The following is a 12,620-nucleotide window of genomic DNA, read 5'->3' on the forward strand; positions in this document are numbered from 1 at the left end:
CCTTCTCCTACCTAGCAGCCCGGACATGGAAAACACTTCTCCTCAAACTCGGGCAGACCGCATCACTGAAGCAGTTCAGGAAGGACCTCAAGACCTTGCTCTTCAACTGAGCAGAACACCTACATTCAGTGCCTTGAGACCCTATGGGTGATTAGACGAGCTTTACAAATCCATGATTGATTGATTGAAAGTGACAAGATCTGCAGACCAACCATACATCTTGCAATTCCAATGGGACCGGCAACTCCTGAATTGAAGGAAACGTGATGAGGGACGTAGACTAGTGTTCCAATTTTTCTAATCTTAGTATCTGGAAACTACCACCATGATCTTTTACCTGAAAGTGCAGATCATAATTTGATGGAAAATGCAATTCCCCAGTGAGGATGTGACTCAGGAAGACACAGTAAAAGGCATATTAGGTATAACTTCTCCATCCACACCACCAGGACCCCTTTTCACTAGAGAAACAGAAAACTAATATGCCCTATTATAAAGGGCCTCTCGCACAGAGGCAGCTTTGAACTGGATTGCCTGATCTACAGGGGGACTGGTGAGGAAGATCTGCTACACCCTTAATTTAAGGTTTAGCAAGAAATATAGAGAACAGAGTAACAAACCAAGATAATGGATAAATGTCGGCAAGGGATTCTAGAGAAGAAGACATCTATTAATTCAAATATTTTCAGCTAACCAATAAGAAAATTTAATATATTTGCATCTTATGTTTACTAATGTGAGGCTAACAGCTTCACAGCATGAAAGCGTGAGTGAAGAGTTGGTCTCCAATGACCACTGTCACCATCTGGACAGTAACTTAAAAGTATCTGGGAAAAGAATAACCTTTTGAGTTAGGAAATGCTTATTTGGTTTTAAAAGCAAATTCAACAATAACATATTTTCCTATTAATACGGTAGCTGAATAACTGTTGATAGAATTGCAGTTTTCGAGAATAATTATTAAAGTTTTGAATTTAAAACAAACATACGCTATATCTTCCGTAATATTACTGTAAAAAATCTATTAGATTTATGGATGCATTTGTTATGGAAATAATTATTTGTTAATAAGAGTGGTATACATATGATAGAAGCTTAGAAGGCATGAGCTATCATAACTAATTGCATCTACAATACAAATAAAACAACAAAGAAGAAAAAGGTGATAGAGAACTACATTCAAATAAATGAGTTACTGCCGCTCTTTCATAAGTACTAAATAGTAAAAAGTAGGGTGACATAAATATTAGGATAAGCTTTATTAACAATATTATACACAAACCAATAAACATTCATGGAGGATTGGGAACCTCCCATTTAATACATGCAAAACATTTTTCCTATGGTGTTTTGAATGAACATTTGTTAAATTAAGCCATAATCAGTTTATTTCAATCTTTTCATTATTATAAATGGCACAGGTTGTAGTAACCCTTTGTTTAAAACATACTCCGTTCGTATGCAGAAAAATATAGTTTTGTGGTATCTTAATTTAAATGAATAAATCAATTTGATATAATTCAAAGCAGGCGCGAAACTGTGTGTGCCCAAAAAGTTATTTGTAACAGAAATATTGTGCTAAATCAAGAATTTCATTAATCTTCCCCCATATTGATTTCGAAAAATGATGAATGCTTTCAAAATAAAAGAACCTTTATATTAAGTTACCAGTTTTAGAGTGACTAGATCATAATTTTTCTTCATATGTAGACATCATTTTTTGCAACTTAGAGGGGACAAGAGGAGTCTCTTATATGCAAAGAATAAAGATTGAGTAAAAGAAGCCATTTTAGATATCTTATATGTTCTAAGTCCCATAACAATGCAGACTGACATATTTCCGAACCGTATTTCCACTGTTATTCAGCAATGATCTTTTCTAAAGAGTTTGGTGGCTAACGTGTCATAGCATAAATTATTGCTGCCTTGGGAGCATGTCCTTCCAACTGTAAGTTCCTAAGGTAATGAGGGATTACTAAATCCAAAACTGTGTGTCTTAGAAGCACATCTTTTGTGTAAAGGTTAATAGGTATGTGGTAAGAAGATTGCAGGTCAATGTGATGAAGTTATTTAGCATTTAATAATTTGAGATGACCAAACAATATGTTTATCATACCAGGTGTTTCAATAAATAGATCTGTTTTAGGCATAACAGGATCATCTTTTAGGACAGAAATATCAGGTAAACTGTGGACTTTACACACACCCCCTCCAAACAAAAAACAGAACGAATTATGTGAAATGATGATAGTAGTTGGTTCAAAGAGTATGTTAAATATGAGTTTCATGTCATAGCTGTACACCTCTTGTGTAGTACATTAAATAATTATAGCTTTTTGTAAATATTGATTCCTCTGTGGGGCCAGTCTGTGGCCCGATCCCACAATGCCTCTTACGATTCAACTAGTGGTAACTGGTGATCCTTGCAGACCAGTGTGGTGTAAACAGCTGATCTACAGATGGGGCAGAGTAGGAGGGCCCTGCCTACTCCATGGAATTTTGGTTCTTACCACGAGACATTAAAAATGGTGCCAAATGTTAATTTTTATTGAACCATTATCTAGTTTAGCAGTCGAAATAGAAGGTCTTACACGAATATCTTAAAAGAAACCATTGAAATATTGTGATACTTCCGGGACTGTCAGAATACACAGGAGCATTATTTAATTGTAACTAAAAATAATTATGTTCTAACCAGGAAACTGTACGTACGGTAGAAATATAGGATACATAGCTGGCGAATACATTTGAACTATTGCTGAAGCAGTGCCCATTACCTTGTGGCACTACTCCACAAGAAACAAATGTCATTTTTAATTCATGCGGCAGTAGAAATTACACTGGTACTAAATGCTGTGTCGGGATCTGTAATGTACCTTATTATTCCTACGCCAATTAATATACTGTTAAAATGTGTGACTAAAAATGAGATGCCTACTGAATGCTATTTTATGCCAGCATATGTCAATTTCAGTTTTTATACAGTTTTACGCAATTTTTATCAACTGATACCTAAACACAGGGGGGTGTTGACTGTGTTGTCAAGGTGGTGCTCTAATATTCCAGATGGCTGCAGTTAGTATGATGCTGAATGTGGCAGGCTGCCAGTTTGCCTTATCAAATATGTCTGGGCTCTGGTTCATGTTGCAGATTGTCAATTTCCTAATTTCCTCGTTGTTGTGCTAATATTACATCTCTCTTGTTAAAAAGACATCACCATTCCATTTTGACAACGTCGGTGTGGAGTACAGTTTGTCCTGCTTTTAGCCCAGTGTCCAACAATACCTGGTTAAGATACGTGTTGCCATATCAGTAGCACAGAGCCTTCAGAATATTACAGAAATGGCAGAGTCTTCCACTCTCACGTACCCTTGGTCCAACTTACTTTTATTTCTCTTAATAGTGATCATCTCGCACCTCAACACTGCTTAATTCTCAATGTCATACAGCCATGCCACCACACTACAGAAACGCGTTACCCACTGACACCTTTTCAAAGGGAAGGAATACAGGACATGGGTTAAAAAAGAGGCAGTAATTACAGTGTCTTGATGCTGGTATTCAACAGTCTCCATTTGTCCCCGCAATCCTCTATCTGTTACTACTGGGCTGATCTGGGAAAATAGACATAGAGACTGGGTACTAATTGTATTCTTCCTTGAGCGCCTCATCTCTCTCTTCAGCGTACATAATATACAGAGGCTGTGTGAGACACCCTGCTCCTGACAGTTCATTCCATCCGTACAGTTCTGTTGTCAAGACATTTTAGTTGAGATAAGCTGATTGGGCAGCTGGGGAGCAAGTGACACAATATCTCTATCTGTTCGTCAAGCTGGCAGCCAGTCATAGGCTGCCTACTTGAGACAAAGTGGGATGTCCTTCACAGCTGTCAAATCAGATTTTAGTTTCATATATCTCTTGACGTAAATTATGGACAAATGGTATCTGCAAAGAATAAGGGCCTGATTTAGATGTTGGCAGTAACGGTCCAGTCGTAAATGTTTTGACTGAAACTCATCTGCTGCCATGATGGCCACTCGCCAGATTTAGATGTTGGTGGTTCCATAGGCAAGAGCCCACATTCAACCCGCTGCCTCTGCCAAGAAACACCAGCCACGTCTATAGTTCCATAGGGAAAAGTGGCTGCTGGTGGGACTCCAGCCACCTTTCCTGCTGTGCAGATTTGGATGTGCCATACCACCAAGCACAAAGTGGTGGTCTGACCTCCATACTTGAGTTGGCAGATTGGTGGGGAAATGAGGTAAAAATGTACCATTTTCCCCCAATTCCATTTCCCTTTTTGACTGGACAACACCTGCCATCGCTGCTGCCACCGACCCATGGAGAAAACATGATCCCTCCATTGCTGGACTCGAACGTCGGGACCGGCATTGCCAGGGTATATTGGGAGGGCACTGCACAGGAGATTAAGACCACTGCAAGCATATACATGTCACAGTAACTTTTTTAAATTACTGTGACATGTATATGTCGGTTACACGATACGTGTCAGGCATCGATGGTGACACACTGGCACAATACACATATTGCACACGTACACAACTTTCATTGTGGTGTCATTATTCATTGGCAAATTAATACTGGCACCACAATGACGGTACAATCACACTTGTCAGCGGAGTCCATGGGTGCACATTGCACTGGTGCCTGTACTGGTAAGGTTGTGCTATCTGTTGTGTACGTGAGTCAGTATGTTAATGTGCCACTGGATTGGATGGTTAAGGTGGAGGGAGTTGGAGTGGGTGATGTGGCTGTGTCTGTATGTGTGTCACTTGCATGTGGGAATGATGTTGTATATGTTGTGTTGCAGTGTGACAAATTCAGGTGAATGGTGTGTGGTTGTCTATGTGATGTGTGTAGTAGCGCTTGTGTTTGAGTGTGTTTGTGTAGCTCAGTGTGTCATTGTGTCAGTTGTTGTGGTTGTGTCGTGTGTGGATGCAGTGTCAGTGGTGTCTGTATGTTGTGTCATGGATGTGTGGCAATGTATGTTTGCAGGATGTACAGGTTGTGTTAGCGTGGAATGGCAATGGACAATGGTGTGTGTATATAGTGTGTTGTGTTGTGTGTTGTGTAGGTGGACACATATGGTTAAGGTATAGTGTGTGTGTGTTTTGTGTGACTTACCTGTATTCCATAGCCACTGCCATTGTACGATGTCCATTGGGTCCAGCGATGGCCTCCTTTCATCAGAAGTCCGCCGCTATGACACCACCTGCACAGCTGAAACATCCAAGTATGACTGTCCGTCTTCAGCTCAGCCCCAATGCATCTAAATTCGGTGGGCGGAACACATTTGACTTGATGGTCTTTTTGGGTCTACCTCCGACGTGGTTTGGCGGTAATACTGTCAAGATCTAAATCAGGCCCTTTATGGTAAATTCAGTGAACACCTTCATAATAGATGGTCCATGAAAAATACTGATGTAGGAGGCTGGCCCTCTATTTAGTGTGCAAAGCTAGGCACACTGTGCAGGGGGTCCAGGCAACCAGGTTGGTTTACAGGGGTACAAACTTGATCACCTATTGCTCTAAGTTTTAAGATAGCTTGGTCGAGCAGTTAGGCCAATCTTGGAAAAAGTACAAAGCATTTGTTGTGCTCACAGCATCAATCCTGCAACTCACACACTCAAAGGAATAACTCGAGACCAATTTTTAAAAATACTTCAGATTTTTATGTAATTTTTAAGACCAAGATTATCAAAATTGGTTAAGTACTTTTTGAGATATGGATTTACGCACCATAAAAATCAATGGAAAATCACCTTTAAAAATACATATATAATCGTACAGTTGCTTTACCAAGTTGTTCTTTTGCAGATTGGTCGAGGTTGTCGGTGGGCACACAGTGCCATCTGGAGAAGTTTGGCGGCTCCCGGTTCTGGCGAGAACAGTCATGAAAAGTCTCTGAAGCTGGTGCAGGGCCACTGTGGGGGACCACTTGGAAAAGCTGACTGTACAGGTAAGGTTAAAAGTTGGTTCCTTGGGGTCCCCTTCGAGTGAGAAGGTCACAAGGGGTGGGGACCCTTATGGCACAGCCGGTTCTTCGTTGCAGGGCACAGGGCGGCCGGGTGCAGAGTAAATCATTGAGCTAGGAGCTGTGTGCAGGGATGCCGTCAGGAGCAGGAGGTAAGTTGGTTCAAGGGTCGTTTGCAGGACATCGGGGGCACTCCAGCAGGAGGTCCAGGGTGTTCCTGAATCCCTTGACTAGGGCTTCCTCCTCGTCCTTTTCTTGGTGTCCGGCATTAGCTGACCAATACCCAGGGTTTTGGTACAGTTTGACCACTGGAGAGCGTAGTGCCACCAATCTTGGCTCACTTGCAGGGTTTGTCCTTGCAGTTGTAGGTGTGTTGTTGGGTCCAGCTGCGACTTCTAGTTTGGGAGTTAGAGGCTGGTCAGTGCAGTGTCCCTCACTGCTTTGCTGGTTTCTTGCTGTTGTAGTATAGTAACTCCTCTCTGGAGGGATTTCTGTGGGTATTTTCAAAGCCTGGAGGTCCTCTGGGATTCTTTAGAATTTTTCCAGCTGTCCAGCAGCTCCTCAGCGGTGATTGTCGAGTCCTGGGTGCAGCAGGCACGGTTTGGGGTCTTTTCTTTGTTGCAGCAGGTCCACAGTTCTTGTGCCTTATAGCTTTTTGGTGCCAGTCTTCTTTTGTCCATTGAATCTGCTTTCCTAATCTAGGGATGCCCACTCAATACTGCTTTTAGTGGGTGTTTTAGGGGGAACCTGGTAGTGACCAATGGGTCACTTACCTTTGGGTGGGTACACCCACTAAAGTGATCACTTCCTATGGGAAGGGTCACTTCCCTATCCCTGATTAGCTATTTTGCTTCCATCCAAGATGGAGGAAAATGAAATGGAGTGCCCACTTCGCAGGCAACACCTTAGCGGTGGTGGACGCCAGTTGGGGCCACTCCTCCTACTCTTAGTTTAGTTTTTCGCCGTTGCTCCTGCAAAAAGTGGGGGTTTGCAAAAGGGGTGGCCATCTGCTACTAGCAGCAGTCCTGGGGGTCAAGTTTCAAAGGCAGTAAGCCCTTTGAAGCTCACCGTAAGGGCAATGCACATTCCAGAGGGAGAGGTTGTGAGCACCTCCAACCAGGAAGGGCATTGTTCTGCAATCCAGAGAGATGAGTCTCTCCCCCAAGGTTGTAGATTGGACTTTTGGCAGTGGCAGGCTGGATAGGACCAGTCAACAACCATGCCAGGGTAGTTAGCCTTTGCAGGGGGCACCTCTAAGGTGACCACAGGGAACATTTAGTATTAAATCCAATACTGGTACGATTTGGCATGCTGAGTTGTTTGATACCAAATAAAACAAGGTTCAGGGTGGCCATCATGTAGCTGTGAAACTCGTATTGACCATTGTCCAGCACATGTATTAATATGGCTGCTCTGTTCACTCTCTATGTCCTAGGTTTGTCAAGGACACTGTGGAGGCATATTGCCCATGCAGCTGTGCCCTCACATATAATATGATGCAGCCTGCCTTAAGGCTGGACGGCCTACCAGAAGGGTGTCTTATCCATAGTGTATGCAGTGGATGGTGGACAGGGCACAGAGGTAGTGCACCATGTCGAGTTTATGTTTTTGGCTTGCACCAGAACACTCAGCTTGCATTGGCAATGCTGGGTGCATCTGGATGCATGGCCCTAGAGGGTGGCATAATCAGTGCTGCTCCCCTCAGGGGCCTATCCTTAGTACCCCATGTCCTGGGTACCTAAGTACCTTTTACTATGGACTTGTAGTCGTAGTTAAAGGTGTATCCAATTACCTTTGCAATTTTTAGGGAAAGAACACTGGCACTGGGAACCTGGTTAGCAGGATCCAAGTGCACTCCAGTCCAAGTCGCATCCAGAAGCCAGGCAAAAAGTGTGTGGGGGTTACTGTAACGAAGTGCCAGTTTCCACAACTGAACAGTGATCCGTTGCCAGTTCACCAGCATGATTACATGTAATAACTGTAATATTGTCTTAACTATTTTGGGCCTCTTGGGTGGCTGTGCATTGACTAAGGTAGTATACAAACTGTCATGATCTCCAAGGCATTAAGAGAGAAGAGGTGAGACTACCTGGGACTGTTGGGCTGTCAAGAAGCAGGATGTGTGAATGTGACTCCCAGCCCTGGCAAGTGGCACACATATATATCTAGCTTAATGCATTTACCTCATCACCGCAAAGATGAGAGGTGGTCATGCAGCAATTGAGCAATTTAACAAAGCTTGTCTCTTTGTACCTCATTGCTAAAGGTTAAGCTGGTAGTAGCTGACCATGACAAAAAAGGGCTGGCCCTTGGCAACAAATCATTTTTTATTTATTGGTACCCAACCTTCAGAGGAGAGTGCTCTTTCCAGGAGACTGGGGTTGGCAACTCATTTTTAAATCGTACATCTCACCTGGTGCCCTTCTCTGTGTGGCCCATCCCCACCTCAAACGCTGTGCGCTTCCATCTCATGGAGGTTATGGAAGACACAGCTACTAGTCCAGAACAAACGAGCCACAGACTGTTGTAGGAGGGAATACTGATGACCTACTGTTATAATTGAAGGACTAGGTACAACAAACAGTAAGACAACGAGCATGGATATTTGGGTAGATCGCCAGGTCTTCAACCACTGTGGGATTAGGCCTTTTGAGTGGTTATTACTCATCATGTGACCTGGCTTTAGTTTACCAGTAGACAGCTCCAAGTCTGACAGTGACACCTCACTGTCTTGTGTAGTCCCAAACAATCTGAGGATCACTGCCACTGCACCCTAGTCCAAGCACATGTGCTTGAATATGGGCACTGCAAGGCCTGATGACGGCTAACTATGACTGCTACCATAGGGACCAGGACAATGCTGCCATCTCTAGGCACTGTTGGCTACCTTACTTAAATATTCAATTGCAGAAAATAGGAAATTATTATTACATGATCTATTGCCAAATAATATGTTAAATTTAGACAACCAAACTGAACAAATTATTTAGGTGCCGCAAAAATCACGAATGTAAATTTTTTAACTAAGACCCTTTGGAGTCAGGCATCTTTGCACTGTTGCACTGAGCTAGGAATTGAAAAAGAAATGCTAAGCCAGATCCCAGTAGATCCAATAAATACACTTGAAGTGAAAACTTCTCAAATAAAGATAATAAACAGTTTTGTCTTGATTCTCCTGCCTCTAGCTCAACTTGATTTGGAAACTGAGGGCACTGATGGTCCCTGAACTTTGAGGTGTAGCATCTCCACTTGCACCATTGCAGGAATGCTACGTAACAATATGCCCCAGGTTGTAACCATGACTTTGCAAGCTGCCTATTTGAATGAGTGGCCAAGAAGATATGAACGTATATTAATGATGGCGATTCCTTTGAAATGATTGGAGCAATTCTTTTTGGCATACAATACATATTTCTTTACTAGTATGTATGTCCCATTCCAACAATCTACATATTTCTTTACTCTCTGATGGATGCAGTTGTTGTCTGGCCATTGGGGGCACAAACAAAAGCCACTACAGTGGGATCAGGGGGCTGCCTCTAGGGCTTAAACTCTAAGAGATTCTTTAAGACATAAGAGCAGCCCTAGGCGATGGGCACATAGGCTCTCATTACAAGTGGCACAGATTTAGATGCAACCATGGTCAACCAAATCTGGCACTGAGGTGCTTGTAAAATATATCATATATTGCAGGTTCTGTACTTGAAATGGGGCACAATATGCAAGTTTTGATTGTTACCATATCAAAACCAATATGCTCCTAACCCTGTTCTCTCTTTCAGTTCCGGAAGGTTAGACCTTTAAAAATGTAACAGATGATTAGTTTTTACCGACGCTGTATCTACAAGGCTTGAAAAAACTAATAAATTGGATATGTGCAGTAACAAGATTTCCATATTATTTCCTGAGTTTCTTTTCAGAACTGCCTGTAAATCTAATGACTTTCTGCAATGTTGTAAAATGAATTGTTTTTCTGTCTTTTTAAAAAAAACTGTTCTTAGGGGGAGGAACCTTGCCCTGGTCAACAATTACCCCAGTAGGTGCTATTCCTGTTTGCCAGGTTCTCCTGGAGCAATGTGGAACTGGTATTAAAATATTTTCAAGGTCCGCTTTTATCTACACATCCAGTCAGGGACCTAATCCCCCTGAGACCAGTGCTACTGCACCTGCTACATTATTGATAGCCATGCCACTGCCACAAAATGCAGACAAGACTTCCAGGATGCCATAAAATACCAAGAGCCTCTTTCTGCTGTTGAACCCACCCTACCCACAGCTCTTTCCTTGAATATGTCCATAATTGTAAATCTCCCTTGATGCCTTGCTGTATAAGGGGGGCATACCTGCATTCCATAAGAACCAAAGAAAAGAACATCAGCGATCATCATCATCATCATCACTTTATTCGGTACAGAAAGACCATAAAAGACATCCAATAACTAAAACATACAGGTTTCTTAGTCATAAAATTACTTAAAGCGTTATTAATACATATTTCGAATTCCATAGCAGCATATATAAAATTTAACACAGCCTGAATTATATCCACATTTCCCAGGTTATGTAAGTATAAATAAGCAAGATGGCTAGTTCTAATAGTTTTAGATAAAAATAACAGGCGTAAAAACCTTTTTCTCAGAACAACATAAAAAGTGCCAAAGAGCATAAAGTGCAACGTACTCTGGGGTGTCTTTCCATCACAGCAACATGGAGGAAGATTCTTAAACCAGGTTCCACGTAGTGGAAATGCTACCAAATAATGTAATGTATTTAAGCGTAGCCTCGTGAGTAGGAACCTTTGTCGCTTGAGGCTAATGGTAGTCAAATATAGCTTTGGATGCAGTTGTTGTATCTGATTCCTCACCAGTGTTCTATTTGTGCCCGGGGTTGGCTCCATATCCTGGCTTTTCTGCCAATATATATCTTTCACCTTTTTAATATCCCTTTTTGTTAAAATATCTGGTTTGAGGAAAAATTCTCCTAATCCTAAAGATAGTAGGGAGAGGTGGACATATCTAAGCCAAGGTATATCCAGAGATCGTGATAAAAGGAGACAGTCCTGTATCACCTTTCTGCATAAAGACGCTTCTGGCTTAGTCCAAATTTTTAGCCATAATAATACAGGTTAAAGCTTTATATGACTAGATATGTATCTCAAACCTACTTCTTCATGACAGAACATTACTGATGTAGATTGGGGGACTGCTAGTAGCCTTCTTAAAAACTTATTTTCTACAATCTGGAGCCTTGAACATTCAGCATAACCCCAAACCCCGGCTCCAAATGTCACGATAGAAAGACATTAGGTGGAAAAAACAGTCATCATTTCTTTAACAGGTTTGTGTCGCAGTCTTTTCGCGAACCTAAAAACTGCTTCTATGGCTTTTGAAATTGTATTGAACGCATATTTACTAAAAAAATTCCAATTAAAATCTACATCAATGGGGACCCCCAGATACGTAAAATGTGGGACCTTGAGTATCTCATGCCCATGTAAAGCAAATTTTTTTGTTTTTGCTAATTTGGGCTGGGTCTTCATCACAAATGACTCAATTCTATTAATTTTGAGTCCAAGGTTCCCCATAAAAGTGTTAAAAGCATTCAATAAAATCTGGAGACCATTTGCTGTCCTTGAAATGAGTACAGCGTTGTCCGCGTACAATAATACAGGAATTGGGGAATTGTTAATAACTGGAAAATCCTTCCCCGATTCACAGAGAAATTTCTCTAACCCATTTATATATAAAAGAAAAAGAAAATGGGCCAGCACGCAGCCCTGTCTAACCCTCTTTAATGAGGGAAACTTCTCTGTTAGACCACCCTCCCAGGAATAGCGGACCCGAGCCTCTGTACAGGCGTGGAGTCTACTGAGTAAAATGATTATGTCTTTGTCCACGCCCATATTCAACATGACCATCCACAGTTTTTCTCTGTTAACTGTGTCAAAAGCACAGGACAGATCCATGAATGCTAGGTGTATGTACCCCATTTTAACTTTGGTATATTTTTGTACTATAAGGGTCAAATTAAGAGTTTGTTCTACTGTGCCCACACCGGGCCGAAAGCCAAATTGAACTCCTGAAAGAGACTGAGATTCAGTCACCCAGTTTTCCAACTTGTTTAGGATCACTCGGCCTAAGATTTTAACCGAGCTATCCAATAAATAGATTGGTCGATAGCATAAAGGATATTCCCTGTCCCCCTTCTTAAAAATCGGGACAATGAAAATGCACAGACAATTTCATGGGGGGCACTGTCTTCACCCAAGGATATCATAACATCTGACCGTTTATTCAACATTAAATCTTTAAAGAAGCTATTGCTATCTATTCTTCCCCATTTGATTGTAAGTCCTTTTTGGGCTGAAAACTTCAGGTTGGGGTGTCGCTTCTCTCTTCTCGAGTCACTCTTCAAGTCCAAATTTATTTCAATGGATAAAGGGTTGTGATTGCTAATACAGGTCGGAGTCACCCTGAACTGCCCGACAAGAGAGGATAGTTCTCTAGAGTAGATAATATAATCGATAGTAGTGTGAGTATATCCTCTTATAAACGGCGGTACCCCTCTGATAAATGGTATGGGGAAAAGTAGAGAATTAGCTGTTATCAGAGAGTTGAGAGCATTC

This window comes from Pleurodeles waltl, chromosome 9, assembly GCF_031143425.1.
Source record: "Pleurodeles waltl isolate 20211129_DDA chromosome 9, aPleWal1.hap1.20221129, whole genome shotgun sequence".
Lineage (NCBI taxonomy): Eukaryota > Metazoa > Chordata > Amphibia > Caudata > Salamandridae > Pleurodeles > Pleurodeles waltl.